This window comes from Pongo pygmaeus, chromosome 11 (assembly GCF_028885625.2).
Source record: "Pongo pygmaeus isolate AG05252 chromosome 11, NHGRI_mPonPyg2-v2.0_pri, whole genome shotgun sequence".
NCBI lineage: Eukaryota > Metazoa > Chordata > Mammalia > Primates > Hominidae > Pongo > Pongo pygmaeus.
Window position 1 is genome coordinate 47,669,157 of NC_072384.2, and position 23,199 is coordinate 47,692,355.

General features: G+C 39.6%; 1 protein-coding gene and 1 non-coding gene across 11 annotated transcripts in view; one reads left to right on the forward strand and one right to left on the reverse strand.

Annotated features, from left to right (window-relative positions):
- The window catches only part of MBD5 (methyl-CpG binding domain protein 5), a 475,447-nt gene that overhangs the window by 217,697 nt on the left and 234,551 nt on the right, over positions 1-23,199 (forward strand). The gene's annotated exons all lie outside the window — the stretch shown is intronic.
- LOC129032266 (small nucleolar RNA SNORA48) lies at positions 17,753-17,887 on the reverse strand. The gene has a single exon (XR_008501281.1). It is a non-coding gene; the product is annotated as a small nucleolar RNA SNORA48 (small nucleolar RNA).

The following is a 23,199-nucleotide window of genomic DNA, read 5'->3' on the forward strand; positions in this document are numbered from 1 at the left end:
TTCTATCGTCAGAGCTTCCTTATGACTAAAAAGTGAGTGATTTGTACCCTTGCTAAACATGTAATTTTAGAAACTGCTTATTGAATGGTCTTTGCAATGAGTAGTTAACGTAAGTGGCTGTCCTGCCTATTAGAATCATATTTTGAATGTGTGTATGTATAGATTGTTTTGTGTTATTTTTAAGCAGTGCATAGGATTTTATGTGTGGGTTTCAAAAACATTTTGCTGTAGTGGAAGTGATGTTATGCTGAAGATAAGAGGGGAAACTGGTTGAGGTTGCATTAACTCTCTCTGTAAGCATTATTACAGTTGCCATTCACATTTGTGCCTGTTCAAATAGAAGCCCATCAATCATGTAAACTTAGGGCCAGATCCTGATCTCTAATGCATAGCATGAATTGCTACATATCTTTTTTCCACCAAAAAAAAAAAAATGCTCAGTAACATCTGAGATTAAAATCTGTCCTTTCAAATTGATTTTATTTTTATCTAGACTAAGAAGCAAAGTATAGTGTCAGTCCTGTCAGGATGTGGTTTCTTTTTTTATATATAATTCTTACAGAATCAAGTGTTTATGTATTTCTGTAATCATAATAATAGCTCTGAGAAATATAGAAAAATTTTTGTTATACTTTTTAAAATGGAATCTTTTTATCTCTATGCAATCACATGTGGATTGTAGGGAAAAGCTGTATTATTAAAAATAAATTACCTAAGGTTATAATATATGAAAAGCAAACAAACCTGTTTACGTAGATTATTCTGTTTATCAGAATATATTTTATATTTTCCATTAAAATTTAACAATCATATTAAACCTTACCAATAAAGTAAAATATTTAAAATAATAAAGCTATCTTGTTTTGGCATTTGTGTGAGGGTTTTTTTAAAGTTGTAAGATAATTGACAAAAAAATTGGAAGATAACATTTTTATTTAAATTTTTTCTTACCCAAGGAAAATTAGTTCAGTTTATGTATATTTTTATATTTAGCAGTGTATATTGAAAACTTGTTATGACCAAAGCTCCAGGCTAGACCTTTTTTGGGGACCCAAAAAGATGAATCTGATATCACCCTGCCTCAAAGAAGCATATAGTTTAGTAGGACAAACAAAAGCACACATATCACACATAGATAAGTATAGAGTGGAGAAACTGTCAGACTCTACTTCTTAGCACTATGATTCTATAGAAGAATCTGGCTATGTGTCTTTTTTTATGTGTATTTCTGAATTACAAGTGATCTTTAAGGGAACCTAGCATAGTGCCTGGAACATAATAGGTGTTCAAAAATGTTGAAAAAATGGGTGAATATTCTCTAGTGCCTGGGATAAGACAGCATGCTAGATGTAATGTGAGCCTATGTAGGTATGTTAACTGTCTCTGCTGGAAAACAAAGTATTTTAGAATTAAACTGATTTTATCTGGCTTTCACCATTTTATAGAACAAAATAGGCAAATTATTTCTTTGAACTCTGGTTTCTTCATCTGTAAAGTGTGGTGACAATACCTATCTTGTAAGTTTGTCATGAAGAGTGAATGAGATAATGTATATAAAGCCTATATTTTTATAGTGGCTATAAGAGTTTAGATTAGAAATTAGTGTTACAGTTACTATTACTATTATTTTTACTAATAAAGGGTGGGTAAAATTGCCACATTATGAGACAGTAGTTAAACCATAAGATTGACTTTGCATGTGTGTAAGAAGCAGAATTTTTATTTTGAATAGGTAGCCCTTCATTCAATCTATATTATGTGATTTTTTAAAAATTAAGGAAATATGTCATGAGCTATAAAATTAATTCATTATTTTACTTTGTACTTGATCATTTTGTCTTTGTATGTTGAAAACTCAAATAAGTACTTAGGAATTAGTATTTACTTTTTAAAAATGTATTCATTCAACAAATATTTACTGAGTGCTATTTGCCAAGCATTGTAATGGGCACTGGTGACAGCAATAAACAAGGCTGATGAAGTCTCTGCCCTCAAAAAGTTTACCTTTTCTGTTTCATTTTTAATGGACCTGGATTTGCAGGTCTGGCCCTTCAAAGCTGGTTCACAGATGGTTAATGGTGTCCTAAACAGTGTGCTTGAGATGTAGGGAGTAGTTGTCACAGGAGTGAGACATGCGAGGTTTTTTTCCTATGACCCATGAATCATAACCAGGCCAGATACCAAGTGTAAAAAGTTACTACATTCAAGCCCACATTCCTGGAAATTATATGTAATTGTTCTCCTTTGTCATCTTAAAGAAAAGATAAATTTTAGAGCATGCTTTACAAAATTATGAGGGCCTAGGTACAAATGAATAACAGAGTTAGTTAAGGAAGGCACATGATCACTATTGAATCTAACTTGTTAGCAATATTGTACTTAGAAGTTGAGCACTGTGGCTCACACTTGTAATCCCAGCAGTTTGGAAGACTGAGGCAGGAGGATGGCTTGAGCTTAGGATTCAAAACCAGCCTGGGAAACATAGTGAGACCCTGTCTCTACAAAAATTTTATTTTGATTTTTTAAGACAGAGTCTCGCACCGTTGCCCAGGCTGGAGTGCAGTGGCGCTATCTCAGCTCACTGCAACCTCCGCCTCCTGGGTTTAAGCGATTCTCCTGCCTCAGCCTCCCGAGCAGCTGAGATTACAGGCGCCCACCACCATGCCCGGCTAATGTTTTGTGTTTTTAATAGAGACGGGGCAAAAAAAAAATTTTTAATTAGCTGAGTGTGGTGGTGTGTGCCGACTTGTGCCTGTGGTCCTAGCTACTCAGGAGGCTGCAGTGGGAAGATGGGTTGAGCCCTGGATGCTGAGGCTGCAGTGAGCTCTGATTGTACCACACTGCATTCCATCCTGGGAGACAGAGTGAGACCCTGTTTCAAAAAATAGATATCTATATATTACTTTAAGTATAAAGAATTAAGTTTCTTTTTATCTTTTGAGTATTAGAAAACCTTGGGCTTTGGGCTGATACCTAGGTTCACAGTTATTTTCTGTTTGGAAATTTTCTTCTATCTCTCCCACCATTAATCACCTTATAGCTAAGTTTATGGTAAAAACATTCTACTAAGCAGAATAGACTATCACTTCTTATTTTCTATGCTTTCCTGTTTGTTTACATGAGACATTAAGTAAACTAAGAGGATACAGTTTTCTTGCTAATTTAATTTCTTACTAATAGGAGAATTTGGGCAAGTTTACTTAATCTCTTTTGCTTAGCTGTAAAGTATAGATGATAATATTAAACTGATTGGTATGTGATTCAGATTTCAAAATGAAAATGAAGTCGTAGGATACATGAGGTTTCATGTAGTTATTATTGGCAAGAAGAGAGATAATCATTAATGATAGAAATTGCTGTTAATTGAGCATTTTTAAGTGCCCTATGCTACATATAGATTATAGTTAGGCCTCAAAATAAATCTGCATGATAGGAATCATTATTTCCAGATTCTGTATAAAGGAATATACTCTAAAGAACATTAACTGACTCGCCCAAGGACTTTCAAGTTAGTCAGTTAGTGAGCCAGAATTCAAATTGGGATTTGTATGTATCGGAATCCAGCACTCATGACATTACATTGCCTTTCTTGGGTGCTAAAACACAGAGTGGAGTGAAAATGCACATGCAACCTTAGATTCTCTATTATGGCCTTACTCTTTTCTTCTTTTAAAATTTTTATTCATGTATCATGTGTACATGTTAAATAGTACTGAGTGCCCCAACCCTTGGAATTCATCTACAGATAACTGCTTTTAATTGTGCCTAGCCAGGCACAGTGGCTCATGCCTGTAATCCCAGCACTTTGGGAGGCTGAGGCGGGTGGATCTTGAGGTCAGGAGTTCAAGACCAGCCTAGCCAAGATGGTGAAACCCCACCTCTACTAAAAATACAAAAATTAGCGTGGTGGCAGGCACCTATAATCCCAGCTACTCAGGAGGCTGAGGCAGGAGAATTGTTTGAACCTGGGGGGCACAGGTTGCAGTGAGCCGAAACTGCGCCACTGCACTCCAGCCTGGGTGACAGAGTGAGACTCCATCTCAAAAAAAAAAAACAAAAACAAGAAAATTGTTTGCTACTGTTCAGGTACCTGTTTCTAAATATGTTTTTTTTTTAACTGCTATCTCTAGGTTTACCAATATGAGACATTATAGAAAGAAGTTATAGATCATTTGTCTATTATCACGGATGATTACTTAGCATACTTTTACCACCTAGTACCTCTTTGTTATCCCATCCTTGAAATATAGTTAGTTAAACCAAAGACAAATGTTTACCTTATTGATGTTATATAAATATTATTCTCTGTAACACCAAATAGTTATAATTACATTTCCTTTCTTGTAAAGCTTTTTTTTAAATTGTCTAGAATTTTTCTCTCATTCTGTCATCAGCTTTTTATAATATAGAAAAAAAAACTTCCACCTATTTCTTTTCCTGTCTCTATCACTATTTCTTGAAACCATGGTTGATATAAATATTACTTTTTATTCAGTTTGTTTCTTGAATAAATTTTGCAGCAGATTTTCTTGCAGACTCTATGACTTATCTCTGTCAGAAATCAATTTTAGTTCTTAAAGAGCCTCTGTCCTTGTTTCCAAAAGTTTACCAAAAACTACATTTGAGCCATTTTTGAATAAAATACACAAGCTTTAAAACAAACATTGGCAATCTTTTTTTCACATCAAATAACCTTTATGGTAGGAGGAATATTTTAATCAGGCCATCCTTTAAATAAGTTACCATGGGTTTTCAGCACATAGCCAGAGAAGTAGTAGCCCAAAGCCAGTTCAGATATTGAGTTCCTTTAACAAGCATAACAGCTACATAGGGACATTCTAAATTTAAGCTTGTACAGCATATTGAATGGTGGTATACGGTGGTAAGTCCACTGAGCCTAACAATTTATAAAATTATAAATATTATATAAGAGCCAACAATTAACAGTGTCTTTTCCTTGGGGTTATGTGGAGGGTGGGATGGGGGCTACAACTTTTTACTTTTATACTTCCATACCATTTGAATTTTTTTCAAAATGAGTATTTGTTTCTTTTTGAAACCAGAAAGAAAAAGGATTAAAGATATTCTAAAAGAAACAACGTAAAGGATAAAGCTGAGGGAAAAAAAAAATAAAATTTAAACTTTATGTCTTGGTAGTATGGTGAACTTAGGTACCCTGACATCTCATGATAAACAACTAAAAATAATGTGAAATATAAAAATAGTGTTTATATGCAACTATGAACTGGAAAGATGGCAAATACTAAAAGGCTAAAACAAACAAACACAAACCCTACATAAAAGTAGTGTTCAGAGAGTTAAGCCTTAAGGATACCTGCTGAACCTGGTAAATTCTGGGTTACAATTTTGTTTTCATGGCCTCCTATTGAAAGAGTAACAGGAGACAGTCAAAATCCTGGACACATCCAAGGTGGAGAGTCTATACTTAAGGTCCCCTCAGTATGGACGTCCAAATATCTACATCTTTATTGGAAGGGTACCTAGTAAAATCAGCTATCACTTCCCATGACACTGCAAGGAAAATTGGTTAATTTAAACCTTGACATTGAGCATAGGAATGAAATATCTCTTTGATCATTTGAATATCAAGCTGGTATTGTGGGTTTGCTATTGAAGTTCACACTACATAAGTGACACCAAAAAACAAAACAAAACAAAACAAAAAACAAAAATTAAAGCCAAGAACTTAAGGTAGTCCCACATAGCTGGCAGAAGCAAACATAAATTCTCATTGAAGGAATCTACCTTCAATATAGGACCCCAAAAATTTCCACAGGTAAAATTCCCCCAAAATATGAATTTACTGTCAAAAATTATAAACCAAGGCATCATGAATGAGTGTCAGAAACCATGTTCCAAAGAAGCAGACTCATAAATATTTTATATATTAAAAATTATCAGGGAGAATATAAAATGTCTGTTTAATAAAGAAATATGAGATTAAAGATAATGATATGACATTCTTGAGGAAGAAGAATAAAGTAGGGAGACTTATAAGATATGAAGATTAATATAACACTTTAGTGATTAGTAGAGTGTGATACTGGTAAAAGATAGACAGACTGACCAGTGGAACAAAATAGATTGCTTAGAGACATCTATCTATAGGTGGTAAGTTGGTATATAAAAGAGCTAGCATTAGGATAAGGGTTGACTTTTCGATAAGTATACTGGGATCATTGATTATCCATTAAGAGGAAAATGAAATTTGACCCCTACTTTATATCATATGTAAATATCAACTCTAAGTGGAGTAGAGACTTAAATATGAAAAGCAAAACTATACAAATTTTAGGAGAACATCTTTCAAGTAGAGAGAAAATGAAAAAGCCCATTAAGGAAAATATTGTTAAATTTTATTGAATTACAGTTGTGATATTCTTTTCATCAAGAGTCATCTTAAAAAGAATGAAAAGACAAGTTGCAAATTAGAGAAGATATTCACAATATATGTAATTGAAAAAGAATTATTACAAGTTAATATAAAAAAGACAAAATTGGAAATTTGGCAAAGACTTTTTGTGTCTTAATCTGACTTTGCTTTCCAATAACCCTTTATTTCTGATCATCTCAACCTGTTTGACCACCTGCCTACCCATAAAAGGGGCAAAATCCACTGCCATGAGTTCTTCAGTTATTGTTTTGGAAAAAACAATAAGTAAAATAATTAAAAGGAAAATTTAAATCAGCATACTGAAAAAGTTACTCCTGAGCTTACTCACTTTCATATCTTTTTCTCTACCCCCACACAATTTATTTTTCTCTTCTCTCAGCTTCTGACCTTTGACACAGTTCATTACATTGCATTCACTCTTCTTGTGTAGTATCAGGTAGATACTGTACTATATACTGGAGAATTACTACTGATAGTTTTCCCCTGACGTGATTTATATAAATATATATCATTTTTGTGTTGATAAGTCTTTTAAAATTGTACTTCTTTTTAATTGTGAATTTTGTGGGCAGTATTATTACTTACCTCACTCTTTCCTCCTCCTTTCTATTACCATCTAAATCAGTTGTTCTCATCCAGGGGAATTTTGCCTCCTAAAGGAACATTTGACAATATCTGGAGACATTCTCAATTGCCATTACTGGTGGGGTTTGACTGCAGGCCAGGGATGCTGCTTCACATCCGACAGTGCACAGGATAACCCTCCACAGCAAAGTATTATATAAAATGTAAATAGTGCCGCAGTTGGAAACTCAGCTGTTAACTTTTTTTTGCTACTTTCTTATTATGCTTGTCTTCTGTTTTTGGCTCTACCTCTTATAACTACCCTTGTAGACCCACTCATCTTCCTAATACAATAAAGAATATGTTCTCATTTGGCTACTACAATTAATATATAGCCATAAGATACAACTTTTTCAAACAAGATCATGTCTTTTGTGGGAACATGGATGGAGCTGGAGGCCATTATCCTTAGCAAACTAATGCAGGAACAGAAAACCAAATACCACATGTTCTCACTTATAAGTGGGCACTAAATGATGAGAACACATGGACACAAAGAGGGTAACAACATATACTGGGGCCTACTTGAGGGCGGAGGTTGGAAGGAGGGAGAGGATCAGAAAAAAATAACTACTGGGTGACAGCAATAATCTGTACAACCAATCCCTGTGACACAAGTTTACCTGTGTAACAAACCTGCACATGGACCCCTGAACCTTTTTCTTTGCTGAGCCCCACAGAATAGTACTGAAAGTGGAGAATGGATTGGCAGAAACAGGTTTAATTGAAGATAACTAGGGCTTTTCTGCTCTTGAAGATCAGGGCTTTTTCTCCATAGAGATTATGAAATTTAGACCAATTAACGTAATATGATGAAAAACTTCACCAGATAGTAATCTTACCTTGTTTTTCTTTTCTGGACTTTATGGAAAAGAAACATTTAATGAGTGGCTAGTTTTATGTGCTAGTCATTATACTATGGTGGTGCATTCAGAGAGCTAGCTTGTTAATTCTCAGAACAACTTTAAGAGAAATGTTATTATTCTTATTTCACAGAAAAGAAAGCTGGGACTTAAAAGAAAAGTAGATGTAAATGCCTTGCCCAATGTCACTCAGAGGAGCCTGATCCCAAGTTTTCTAACTCAAGTTTAGTGTTCTTTCTGCCGCCCTATTTTGCCACTTTATCACTTGCAGCATGCATGCCTGTTTCATCTAGTTCTTTTTAAAGTTTTTGCTATCTAGAAAATAAATTATTTTTAAAATAGTGGGGTTTTTTAATATGGTTTTTTTTTTTCGCTTTTTTCATTTTTTACCCGACACAATTCAGAGTGCCTAGTATAGTGCTATAGGTCCTAAAAAACGATAAATATTCTTTAAAAATAAAAAAGGGTGTTGGGCAAAAGGGTACAAAGAGGAAAGGCAGGAGTGCCTGACCTCTTCAGAACAGTGCGAGAAGTCTGCCAGAGCAGTTATTTTATAACAAAAAGGGTTAGATTTTTCAGTCTAAATAAGGACTTAGTTAACATTTCCATTTGACTCGAGAAATACTGTACTTCAGAAGCCTTTGTTACTTGATGTATTTGAATCATTTATTTAATGGATTTTTTTCCGGTTGCAGTGAGGTTAAATGTCATAATAAGAAAGGCAAGAATTCCCATGCATTATGGGCTTACCTGTGACTCATCATTCTTATCATCAAAATACAACATGATTGGTCTTCATTTTCATAATTTTGTTTTACAATGAGAAAAAAGCATTTGAAAGTATTTAATACCCATTTATGATATTAAAAATAAAGTTCTCAGTAACTTATACCTCATAAGCCAAAGTAGAATGGCTAACATAAATTTATTCATAGTATACATTTTACGTAATTCCTATTCAATTGAAAATACCTCTCGGTCATAATTCTTGAAGAGTTGTTATTTTTCAGAGTCATTCCTTTATATTTTAAGGTGTTCCAAATTCTGCATATTTAGTTAAATGTTAGTATGTGTAAAAATGTTTAAAAGATAACATTTAGCAAATGTACCTGTGGTCAACAATTAATGCAATTGTTGACTTTTCTAACATTTGACTACTGTATGTCCAAAAAGACGGGTCAGTTTGAGAGGGAAAGAAGTAATCTTTGCAATTTCCCTGCCTTGCTATCATGAGTGAGATAATTGTATTAGATAAATGAGTACATTTTAGAAGTTACATGAATAATCCAACTCAAAATGATTCTCAGCCAAGTGTGGTAAATTTTGTTTTCCTGCACCTCACTCCTGCCAGAGACAGTTTGGAAATGTGTAGAGGCATTGTTGGCTGCCACAGTGATTGGAGAGAGAGAGCTATCAAGAGGGTCCAGGAATATAACATTTCCAGTGGAGCAGGGGATAGTTCCATAGAACAAAGACTTTTGCTATCCAGAATATCTGAAGTGTCCTTATTAAGAAACACTGTCTGGTCACGGTGACTCACGCCTGTAATCCCAGCACTTTGGGTGGGTGAGGTAGGCTGATTGCTTGAGCCCAGGAGTTCAAGACCAGCCTGAACAAAGCTAGACACCCTCTCTACAAAATACAAAAAAAATAGCCAGGCATGGTGGTGTGCACCTGTAGTCCCAGCTACTGGGGAGACTGAAATGGGAGGATCACCTGATCCCGGAGAAGTTAAGGTTGCAGTGAACCCAGATCATGCCACTGCACTCCAGCCTGGGTAAAAGAGTGAGATCCTGTCTCAAAAGGAAAAAAAGAAACACTGACAGATAAAGACTCATATTCTAGTTATGAATAGATGTGAAATACCAGATACCACGTATCTTTATGGAAAACCTCTGCAAGTTAGTGGATCTTTAAGTGGATCTGTCTCCCAGGCTGGAGTGCAATGGTGCAATCATGGCTCACTGCAGCCTCACCTCCCAGGCTCAGGTAATCCTCCTGCCTCAGCCTCCCACGTAGCTGGGACTGCAGGCATGCACCATGATGCCCAGCTAATTTTTGTATTTTTTGTAGAGACAGGATCTCACCATGTTAGCCAGGCTGGTCTCAGACTCCTGAGCTCAGCAATTTGCCTGCCTCAGCCTCCCAAAGTGCTGAGATTCCAACAATGAGCCACTGTACCCAGCCTGGAAAATATTTTAAATTTAACAAATATCTAGCCATGAGCATGTTTATTGGAAGAATCGCATTTACCCACGTCATCATGGCATTGTGGTGTCTGAAGAATGTGTCTTGAACTATTGTTATGGACATTTTTCTCTAGTGTTCACTTTTTAAAAGAAGGCCCAGAGATGGAAATAGGGACTTAATCTCCTGTTATGAGGAGATTATTGGGGTTTGGGTTCTGAAACTCAGCAGTAAAAATTGGCTTAGATCTAGGTAAAAAGACTCACCTAATGGCCTAGTACTTCATGCAAAAGGTCAAAATAAAAAGCAGAGGGAACTCTACTAGGAGATTGTAATACCATCATCTTCACCACAGACTGAGAAAATTGATAAAGAATTGAAATATATTGACCTCCTACTCTTTCCTAGGCATTGAAAAAAGACCTTTATATGTAGTTATTGATTTATTTGTACAATAAAATTTCACTGTCATGTACAATAGGAAAACTGCTGGGGAAATATATAGCTCTTACAATCCAGGGACATCAAGTATGATGATGGAGACAGAGAAGCAGTCAGTTGTAACTATATATGACAAATGCTATAATATGTAGTACATATTGGTTGCCATGGGGGCATATACAGGCATACCTCAGAGATACTGTAGGTTCAGTTTCAAACCACCCCAGTGAAGCAAATGTTGCAGTAAAGTGAACCATAGGATTTGTTTTGTTTTCCCAATGCATATAAAAGTTATCTTTATTCTATACTGTAGTCTATTAAATATGCAGTCTCATTATATCTTTAAAAGCTATTGTCAGGTTCTAACTGAGGTCCGAGGGGAGTCAGTGGGTGAGTGGCAGGTAGCTGGAAAAACACTCAAGGAATTGTAGACAGTTTCAACATGGCTTTACTCTCTCTGTGGGCATGAGCAAGCCATATGTACAGCATTAGCAGGGTAATTATACCTTTTACAGACAATAGTGGCTCCAAGCCAAGCACGAGCTCATGTGGGTGATCACCTAATGTGACTCACGTGACATGGTTACATAAATTTGCGGGGTTGTAAACCTGCACTCCAAACCCACTGAGTCATGCTGTGCTGGAAGTCTATCCCAGCCTACTCCTGACTAAAGCACAGCCATTTCCCTTACTTTCCACCCTCTAGGCCAGGGGCATCCTCTGGGCAGAAACACATACCCATAGGGCAGAGCCCTGAATCCATAACTCACAACAATAGAGAGAGCAACAGCTCACTACCAGGATCCCAGCTATGCTACTCATGACTATTAGGGCCCAGCATAGGCCAGAGCCTAGGGATGCCCACCCTCTCTGCAGGGGTTCATCAGCAAGGCTCTTGACTGCCTTAATCTCCCATGACACCCCTTGCAGGGCCGCTGTTCTGTTCTGCTGATTGTTAGGGATAAAGATACAACATTGTGTTCCTAAAAGGGCACAGGTGCCTCCTTAGGCAGCAGTTACTATGTCTAAGGCCATTGGGTTTGCAACACCACCTTTCTGATCTGATCAACCTCATCTGTTAACAGGAGGAGGCCACTCAGGTGGAATTCAGAACCTGAGTGGTGTGCTGTGCAAGAACAGTAACTTGTAATTCTACAGTTATGACACCTGCTCCAGGGATAGTCATTGTCAAGGGGTAGAACCACCAGGGGGCTCATCACACTCGCAGAAGCTGAGAGCATAGCACCTCCCATTTATGCAGGCATCTGGGCAACATGGGGAGAACAGTGGCAGGTACATAAGGTCACTCCCAGGTACAATGTCTGCTGGTAGGTAAGGCCACCCTGTGTCCTCACAGACCCATAAACTCCTAGGGGGGCACAAAATCCACTGGGGGCCAACCTTGGTGGGACCGCTTGTTCTACCATATGTTCAGTGTGATGACATGTGTTATGTTTACACAGGCTGTGATGGGTATCCATCCCACACAGTGGTGTTACCCCAGTGTTGCTCTATGCACTGCTTTGCTTGGGCTGGGGGTACTACATGTTCCCCCACTAGCCAGCCCCACCCATCATAAACACTATGGGCCAGCCAGGGGGCAGGCATGCTGTGGGTCTTGAAATGTCCTTTGTCCAAAGCTTGCTGCATCATGTTCCAGGCATTGTTATGGAACCCCAAGTCTCCAGCATGTCCAGTTCTCTGCAGATGCTGAATGCATGTGCCAAGGCACAGCTGCTGCTGGAAGGGTGGTACAGAACCAACAGCTGGAAACATTGGTCATCTCAGCATAGGTGTGGGCCCAGTCCACAATGCAGTTGGAGCATGTTAACCTACGGTCAAAATGACAGAGCAGGCACAGGTACTAACAAAGGTAGATCATGTCCCTCAGGCAACATAGAGGCAAACTTTTCATCCCGGGATAACAATGCAGCTGCCAAGGGCTTCTGCCCTGGGCGATGGTACCACACCTTCTCAGCTCCCCGTGGTTCCTTTGGGTCCTGTATCTGTGCCAAAGTCACAGGGGAGCTCATAATAGGCCACACAGACAGTACATGTGTCCCCCGGAGAAGGGCTCTTTCCCTGGCCATTCCCCTGTGAGCAGTCAACCACGGGGCCATGTATTGAACACCCAAGGAGTAACATGCAAGTCATACTGTAGGCCTTTCCCCCAGGGAGCTACAATGGCCAACCACTGGCAATGGGGAGCTTGGAGGGTCCATGGCCACAGCCAGGTTTTCTATTCCTCTGCCTTCAGGTGCACTAGGTCAGGTGACAACAGGTTACCATTCATCGCCATACCTGGTTGGAGGAGGTCATCCTTAGTGTGTATCTACAACTGAGCCTGTTGTAACAAAGCCTCCACCAGGGCCGTGCTGCCTTTCTGTGGCTGTTCATTTGAGGTTTAGAGCACCAGGTCCAGCCTGGAACTCCAGCCCCACAAAGACAGGAGTGTGACATGCACTCTTCAAGAGCCCATTATATTGCCCAATCATACCTGCAGCTTGCGGGTTGTATGGCACACGGAATCTCCACCTTATGTCCATTTGTTGTGCCCAGTGTTGTAGGTGTCATCCAGTGAAATGTGTTCTCCTATCAGTCTCAACGGCCAGAGAGCGACCATACAGGGGATATAAGTGTTTCAGGGCCTGGGTGGTGTTCTGTTGGTCAGCCACCCTGCAAGTGTAGGTGAACAACAGGCCTGTGGCCGTGTCCACATCTGTTAGCACATGCGTATACCCTTGTGACTTTGGCAGCGGCCCGATGTAGTCTATTTGCCACCTGGTCAAGGGCACTCGCCCTGTCGTTACTTGTTGTGTAACATTGGACAGCTGCCTCTGTTTAGGGCATGCCTGAGCACACGCCAGGCATTTCTGAAAAGCCTCCCAAATGTCTTGCATGGGCAGGAACAGACCGCAACGTGTATAGACATGTTGTATCAGTTTACCCCCTGCATGTCCCAGTTTCCAGTGTAGCCACAAGGCCACATCTCATGTAGGTGCCGACTCTAACCATTGGACCTTGGCCAAGCATCATTGCCGGGGGTGGCCAAAGGCATATGGCCTGACACATGATAAACAGTTACCTGTTTCTGATGACCCATTTCCCAGAGGTCTTGCCACATGGCTTGACCCCAAATGGGTTGGTAGCCGACTAGCAACTTCTGTATTTTCCAGGTAGTTAGCCACAAAGTTAAGCCTTGGTAGACCATCCAGCTATTGATACAGATTACCATCAGTGTCACCTCCTTGGTGATCACCATCCACACTGCTCTAAGTTCAGCCCATTGGCTACTTTGTCCACACCCGGTTTCAAACCATATGGTGTCAGTACTAGGTTGGACTGCAACAGCGGTCCAAGCAGTTATAGCACCTTGGCTAGACCCATCTGTGTACCATGGCCTATCGAGAGTGGAGGGACACCCTCCTTTAAATGCTGAAGGCTCAGGGTCTTTAGGCCCCATGACCTTATCTTGCATTAGGACTATAGGTCCCAAGACCTCTTGCAGCTCTGCTGCTAAGGTACTTGTACTCAGCGTACTCCACTGCTCCAAGTAGGCACTCCACTTTGCCAAAGTGGATGTCTGTGCCATCCCAGTCCAGGGGGTCGTTACCCATGAATGCACCCATCCTGCTATAGGCTAAGTCATCCACACAATGACTGCACCCTGCCCTGTCACACTCTCACAAGCCTGAAGGGTGGCATATATAGCTGCTAGCTGTTTCTCTATCAAGGAATAACAGAACTCAGCTCCCTTCCATAGTTGGGACCAAAAGCCTACTGGTGTTCTCAAGTGCTCTGTGCACTGCCACAGGCCCCAAACAAAACCGTCTGTGTTCATCTGTGGTCACATGCACATCTAGCTCAAATAGGCACCCCTGGTCCACTACCCATAGGGCTTATGCCTGCTGAATAGCCTGCTTGGCTGCCAGGAAGGCAGTCTCAGCTGCATCATTCCAATCCCAGGTAGCTCCCTTCTTTGTTAATCGATGGAACGGTTTTATCATTTAAGCTAAATGAGGCATAAATGCCCACCAATATCCCAGGAGGCCCACAAAAATTTGCAGCTGCTTCATTGTGGTGGGCTGGAGATATGCCTGAATCTTATCAACGATAGCCTCTGGGATGGCCTTTGTCTTACCCAACCAGATAACTCCCAAGAATTTGACAAATGAAGCAGGCCCTTGGACCTTAGATTTGTTGACGGCCCAACTGCATGCTGCCAAATGTCACCACAAGAGGGGTGCCACCACTTCTAAATCTGCAAGAGAATCAGAGGTTAACATATCATCAATATAATGGAATAGGTGGACCACTTCTGGCATTGGCCAGGCAGCTAAATCCGTGGCAACTAGACCATGACATATGGTGGGGCTATGCACATAGCCCTGCAGCAATACTGTAAAAGTTCATTGTTGGCTGTCCCATGTGAAGGTGAACTGTTCCTGGCTCTCTGGAGTGATGTTGATGGAGAAAAATGCATTGTCTAAGTCCACTACATAGTGGTACTGTCCCACTTCCATCATCAAACGGTCCATCAAATCCATGTTTGACGATACAGCTTCATGCAAAGAGGGTGCTACTTTTTTCAGTTCCCACTAGTCCACCATCATCCGCCAGTTTCTATCAGGCTTTCTAACTGGCCACACTGGAGAATTGTAGGGGCTATGGGTGCCATGCACTATCTGCACCTCTTCCAACTTTTTGTCTCAGTTATCTCTGTATGTCCACCCAGCAAGCAGAATTGATGGGTGGAAGTAACCCGTCAGGGTTGTGGCAGAACCTGAGGCTGGTGATGCGTATGTCCGTGCAGCACCAGCTACACCACATGCACTTGGAGTCTGAATTCCCTGGCTGTGGTTTGTAATGCCAAGCCATGTAAAATGTCCACCCCCAGAATGTATTCAGGTATGGGAGAAACACACACAGTATATAAACGGGGAGCCAAACAACCGATGCCAAGTACAGAGATACAGGTTTCACTTTCACTGACTCACTTTCATAACCGTCAATGTAAGCAGGTTTGCCCAGAAACTTATTCAGGTTCCCATAAAGAAGGCTGCAATCTGCACCAGTATCCACCAGTGCCAGCACCTGCACCCACTGTACATTGGTTGGGGACCAATGGATTGCTAATTCCACATGTGGCCTCCAATCGTCCAGTGTCCCCCCAAACTGGGCATCTCGGCAAGTTCCCTAATCAAACAGAAACAGCTCTACATGGCCACCTGGCTGCAGCAAGTAGTCTTTGAGCTAAAGCACCCGGGTGGGACCAGGTGGCGCAGCAGTGTACTTCTTCCCCTTGGGCATTTTCTGGAATTGCTGCTCCGGAGACAACTGTCTCCACAAAGCTAAGAGTACTTCATTGGGCTGCTTATTGATTTTCTCTTGGTCAACCCCAGCCAAAATCAAATCTATCCATATGCATGAGCGTGTCACTTGTTGAGGCCCCCTTTTCTCCCATGGGGGCACCCCTGTGGGCGGGGCATCTTCCCCTTCTTTAAGGCGCAGACCCCTTGGTCCTGCCAGTGGCCTTCTGCTTCCCTGAGAGCCGCCATAGCAGTGGTCACTTCATGTATGTGTCACCCTGCGTACAGGGTGGGGACAGCAGCTAGGGAGCCAAAGGCACTCAGGGGTGCAGAACCCAACATGAGACTCCTCATGTGGGAGTGAAATGTTCATCATCTGGCCTCTGGGTATTCAGGTCAAACATAGCCTGCCGCATACCCATCTCCCAGATGACTTGCACCAAATCAGCATATGACTGCCATTTACTCACAGTTTCAGGTATTTCACCAGTGTCATTCCTCACAGTCCGTATGGCTGCCCATAGCCACTCAATCAGGGTGTGGTCACCTTGCCCTTGTGCCAACTGCCCGCTCACCTGCAACCAATGCGCTGCATCCCTCAGGGACTGGATGTGTAGTTCTTCTAGTGCAGTCAAAAATGCCCATCCAACTTTGCAAGCAAAGACTCGTTCATTCTCAGTGCTCTGTGCTTCCAGCTGCTTCAGCATCTTCTCCATGCTCGCTAGGGACCCATCTACCTCTGCCCATGTTTCCATCAGAGCCCATCCAAGCAGCACAGCTGCCACTGTGTATCACAACCCATGTTGTGGACACATGGCCGACCCAGAATCAGTGGGGACCGAAGGTTCACTTACCTCAGAATCCTATTTGATATGCCAGTTGTCAGGTTCTAACTGAGATCCAAGGGGAGTTGGTGGGTGAGTGGCGGGTAGCAGGAAAAACACTCGAGGAATTGTAGACAGTTTTGACATGGCTTTACTCTCTCTCTGGGTGCAAGTGAGCCATATGTGCAGCATTAGCAGGGTAATTATACCTTTTACAGACAATAGTGGCTCTGAGCCAAGCATGAGCTCACATAGGTCATCATCTAATGCTCCTCACGTGGTGTGGTTGCATAATGTGCAGGGTTGTGCACCTGCACCACAAACCCACTGAGTCATGCTGCACAAGAAGGCCACCTCAGCCTACTCCTGACTGAAGTGCAGCCATTTGCCTCACAGCTATGTAAATACCTTGATTTAAAAATAGTTTATTGCTAACAACAACAACAAAAAGCTAATGATCACCTGAGCCTTCAGCAAGTAATAATCTTTTTATTAGCGAAGGGTTTAGCCTCAATGTCGACATCTGCTGACTGGTCAGGGTAATGGTTGCTGAATGTTGGGTTATCTGTGGCAGTTCTTTAAAATAAGACAATGAAGTTTGCCACATTGGTCAACTCTTCCCTTCATGTAAGATTTCTCTAGCATACGATGCGGTTTGATAGAATTTTAGCCACAGTAGAACTACTTTCAAAATTGGAATCAATTCTCTCAAACCCTGCTGCTGCTTTATCTACTAAGTTTCTGTAATACTCTAAATCTTTCGTTGTCATTTCAACAATATTCACAGCATCTTCACCAAAAGTAGATTCCTCCTTCAGAAGCCACTTACTTTGTTAGCCGTAAGAAGCAACTGCTCATCTGTTCAAGTTTTATCATGACATTGCAGCAATTCAGTCACATCTGCAGGCTCCACTTCCAATTAGAGATCTCTTGCTCTTTCCACAACATCTGTGATACATACTTCCTCCACTGAAGTTTTGAACCCATCAAAGTCATCCATGAGGGTTGGAATTCACTCCTTCCAAATTCTTGTTAATGTTGATATTTTGACCTCTTCCCATGAATCAAGAATATTCTTCTCTCCTGCCCCCATATTTTCTGCACATGCACCAGGTATAGGCACAGACTAAAAGCCAAGCTGGGATAAACAAGGAATTGCTGTATCTCTGGCTGATATGAGATGGGCACCACCAACCAGATGCTGCTCTACCCAGGTCAGAGATAATGAATATTCCTAATGGCATCTAGAATGGTAAATCCTTTCCAGAAGGTTTTCTATTTACTTTGCCCAGATGCATCAAGGAAACACTGTGTATGGCAGGTATAGCCTTACAAAATGTATTTCTTAATTAAAAAGACTTTTAAAGTTGATGCATTTTCAAGTTGAAAGACTTGATCCGTGGGCTACAGAATAGATACTGTTTTGGCAAGCATGAAAACACGTTAATCTCTTTGTACATCTCCATCACAGCTCTTGGATGACTAGGTGCACTGTCAATGAGCAGTAATATTTTGAAAGGAGTATTTTTTTCTGAGCAGTAGGTCTCTCAACAGTGAGCTTAAAATAGTCAGCAAATCATGCTGCAAACAGATGTGCTATCCTCTAGGCTTTGTTATTCCATTTCTAGAGCACAGGCAGAGTAGATTTAGCATAATTCTTAAGGGCCCTAGGATTTTTGGAATGGTTAATGACCATTGGCTTCAACCTAAAATTACCAACTGCATTAGCCTCTAACAAGAGAATCAGTGGGTCCTTTGAAGCTTTGAAGTTGAACATTGACTTCTCCTCTAGCTGTGAAAGTCCTAAATGGCATCTTCTAATAGATAGATGGCTGTTTCAACTACACTGAAAATCTGTTGTTTGTTCATCAATGATCTTAGCTAGAGCTTCTAGATAACTTGCTGCAGCTTCTCCATCAGAACTTACTGCTTCACTTCGCACTTTTATGGAGATGGCTTCTTTTCTTAAACCTCATGAACCACCTTGCATTGCTAGGGTCATACTTTTCTTCTGCAGCTTCCTCACCTCTCTCAGCCTTCAGAGAATTGAAGAGAGTTAGGACCTTGTTCTGGATTAGATTTTATTTTAAGGAAATGTAGCTGGTTTGATTTTCTCCCCAGACCACTAAAACTTTTTATCAGCAAAAACGCTATTTCACAGCAAAAAGGCTGTTTTGCTTTCTTATCATTTGTGTATTAACTGAAGTAGCACTTTTAATTTGCTTCAATAACTTTTCCTTTACATTCACAACTTGGCTACCTGTTCAGCACAAGAAGCCTAGCTGTCAGCCTGACATGTCCTCCTTACTAAGCTTAATTATTTCTAGCTTTTGATTTGAATTGCGACATGTGATTCTTCCTTTCACCTGAACACTTAAAAGGCCATTGAAGGGTTATTACTTGGCCTAATTTGAATATTGTTGTGTCTTAGGGGAGAGGGAGACAGATGGGGGAACAGCCAGATTCTGGGGTAGTCAGGACACACACAACATTTATCAATTGAATTTGCCTTTTTATATGGACATGTGTTGTGGCACCCCAGAACAGTTACAGTAGAAACATCCAAGGTCACTGATCACAGATCACTATATTAGATGTAATAATAATGAAAAAGTTTGAAATATTGCAAGAATTACCAAAATGTGACACAGAGACATGAAGTGAGCACATGCTGTTGGAAAAAATGGCACCCATAGACTTGCTGAATGCAGGGTTGTCGCAAACCTTCCATTTGTGAAAAACACAATATCTGTGAAGAGCAAAAAAACAAGATGTGCCTATACATTTATTCCTGCACTGGGGAAATGGGAGATCAAGGAATGTTTACCAGAGAATGACATATAACATGAATCTCTTTTATCATCTAAAGTAAAAAAAAAATTATGTATATATATTATTCCTATTTGTAGAAGAGGAAGAGACTGAAGTACAGAAAGGTTATACATTCTATTTAAGGCCATATAATAATAGCATACATTTATATGGTTCTCACTCTACAAGAGCTTTATGTTCATTCATGTAACCCTCACAGCCACCCTATAATACAGATGCTTTTGTCATTTCAGTTTTATAAAAAAACTGATCCCTGTGGAAATAAATAAATAGAAAGAAGGGAAAAAAATTGAGCCCTGTGGGGTTAAGTAATTTGTCCAAGGTCATATACCAAGGTCGTATATGAAAAGGCAATGCTGGGATTTGAACCAAGGCAGATAGACTGTAGTGTCTATGTGCTTAACAACTATGGCATACACTGTCTCTTCCTCCTAGTTGGTCATTAAGCCTGATTGAAAACTCAGCAGTCAGACTGGAGAACCCATACAGTTAAGTAACAGAATGCCATTGGCATTTTAGATAGATTGTTTTAACTGTAGTAAAAACAATAGCCTTAGGTGGGACTGATCTGGAGGTGGGAAGACCAAATAGAGGAAAGCATGGATGCTAGTCTGATCTAGGCTAATTGCAATAAATATGCAAGAGATATTTAGCAAATTGAACAATCAACTTCCTGATTCATGAACACTGAGTGTGATTCAAAGGAGAAGGTCAGGAATCACGCGTTGTTTGATTGACTAGGTGAAAAGTTGATATTTGGGTGGAGAATACAAGAAAGAGACAATTTAGGGGAAAAGTTCATGAGTTTTTTATTTTCCGTAAATTTCATATTTGAAATCACCATAGGGTGCTCATATGAAGATATACAGAAGGCTGTGGAATTTGTGAACTGAGCTCAGGAGAAATATCTGGGCTGAGAAATAGAGAAAAGGACTAATCAGGGAAATGTAGGATTGCTAAGCATTTTTAAAGACACAGTGTAGTTTTTAGATCAAAATATATCGTGGCACAAATGCACACAGTTGTGGTGTGTGCATTGGGAGGCAGAGAGAGGGAGGGAGATGAAGAGAGGGGAAAACTTTTTGTAAGCCATGGGAGAAGATAACAGATTATTAATACTTAAAAGTTTAAAAGTTTTTCCCTGTTTCCTGCTCAAATTAAGGGTCAACTTTTGGTGCTGTTTTATGTATTGGGAAAGGAGGAAACTTGAAAGAAGCCAATAAAGCTAGAATCACTTACATTAGGAAGTTTGAGGGAGAATATAATCAATCTTCAAAGACCGGAAAAGTGGATGTATTGAAGGAAAAAGTCATATTGGGTGGAGGTTAGAGTTTGAGGAAGATTTGGGTGTGTGAAATAAGATCCTGGGACAGCTGCCCTGCTGCACAATTAAGGGAGACGCCAAAAGAATCTAATTATCTTTTACTATGCATTAGTAATGAAATCCTACATTAGTGTATCTTCATGAGAGTTCAGTAATGATTTAAGTTGTTTTTCATTTTTCAATGCTTTTTACGTATAGGCTCCTGTTTTATTTGATTTTAATCTGAACATAGTTTTATGAGTCTGGCCAAAAGCCATCTTGGCTGTATGTGGGTTACTTCTAATTTCTCTAGCAGTACTCCAGCAACCTATGTATAGTATTGAAGAAAGCAGACATTTGCATTCATTTATAAGAGTTTCACAACCTAGTGAGATAGAGTTGATAGTGTTGACAAGTAGTGTTCTAGATAACGGAGATATATAAATCATCTCAAAGTGCACGTGTAGATGTGGACCATGAAATACCAGAAGAAATTTAAGAATTTGAGATAAATATGAAAGATGCAAAATGTTAACATTGTTGGATCATCAAAAATAGTTTACAGGCTCAGTAGGATGGCTTATACCTATAATCCCATCACTTCGGGAGGCCTATGTGGTACAATCGCTTAAGTCCAGGAGTTTGAGACCAGCCTGAGCAGCATCGTGAGACCTCGTCGAAGAAGAAGAAGAAGAGGAAGAGGAGGAGGAAATAATAATAATGTACAGATGAAGAAATTAAGACTGAGAGAGGTTAGGTCTGTTGTCTTAAGGTCACACACAGCTAGCAATTATAGTAGCTGATATTCAAACCTGATCAGTCTGGCTTCAAAGTGTGTTCTCTTTCTAGTATGCTTTTGAACTGCCTAGAAAAATAATGGCAATTTCTGAAATGCAAGAGTATGATTCACGATAGTTGCTAGGCATTGTACCAATCAGAATTCTTAGTTTTAAACAATAGAAGCCAGCTTTTTCTAAAGCAGAAAAGGAATATTTGGTAATATCATAGAGCCCGCAGAATCTGTAGGGGTGCTGGAGTACTAGACTTGTACCATAAAACCTAAAGTATAATAATAATAATAATAATAATAATAATAATAATAAAAGAAAAAAAAAAAAAAAAAAGAAACTAGTAGAAATGAAGAAATGTAAAGCCTTGCCAATGTCATACCATAGGAAAATTCTGCTTTGAAGTCTGCTGCTGATACAGTTTCCACTGGACAGCCTTTAACATGCCACTGGGTTCTGCTGCCTTTGGACACTCATTGAAGTTTGCTGTTTCAGTGTGACCGCAGCTTCCATGAGTAACCTCTGCCTCACTCTCACAAAATTCAAAGTCCTGGGTGGGAGCATTAGTTTGGTTAACAAAGGTCACATGACTGATGATCAATAACCAAATAACTAGGAAAGGGACTATCCCAGACTTTTTGAGATTTCCCAAAATAAGGAATGTGGTCAGACACTGGGCAGCCATCAACAGACGTAATTTACACGTATGTGTGCGTGTACACACACACACACGCAAACACACATATTCGATTATTGCTTCCCAATGCCAGAGATTTCTCATTAAATTTGTAACAGCATGGTGTTCAAATACTTTTCTTTTTAAATTTATGTTTTACTACCTAAAACGTAATGTTTCATGGTCTAAAGGAAGAAAAACACAAGTAAAGGAAAAGAAATAAAAAACTTTTAAAATTCCAGTATCTGATTAAAACAACAGCAACATTTTTGTGTATATTCTTCCAGGCTTTGTTCAATACATAGAAATGAACTCTTTAGCCAAAGTAGGATAATAGTACATATTATAGTAAGACCGTCTTTTTAAAATTCACAGTGTATTCTAAACATCTTTCTATGGCAATTTTAGAAGGACATACTATTCTGTTTTATGGATGTATCATAATTTGTTCAAAAATCACAGATTATTGAACAGTTAGATTATTTACAGTTTTTTGTCATAAACAATGCTTTGATAAAAAACTATTTTTCATACCCTTTTCACATTATTGAATTACTTCAGAAAAATAAATTGCTAGAAATGCACTTGCCTCATCAAAAGATAACACATTTTAAAGGCTTTTAGTTGTTACCCTCAATTTACTCTTTCAAAACATTATATTAATATATGCATAAATATGTACATTTTGCAATATGGATATTACAAGTTTTTGTATTGCAAATTTGATAGATGAAAAGTAGAATTTCATTTCTTTTATTTGTTCAACAAGTATTTTTGAGACTCTGCTATATGCTTAACACAGACCTCATTTCTTGAGATAGACAAGCTGCTTTTGTGGAGTTTACATTTTAGGGAGTATGTGAGGTGGCAGGCTGGGGACAAAGAACAAGTTCAGGAAAGAGAAAAAAATAAATGCTTAAATAAATTTGAAAAGAAA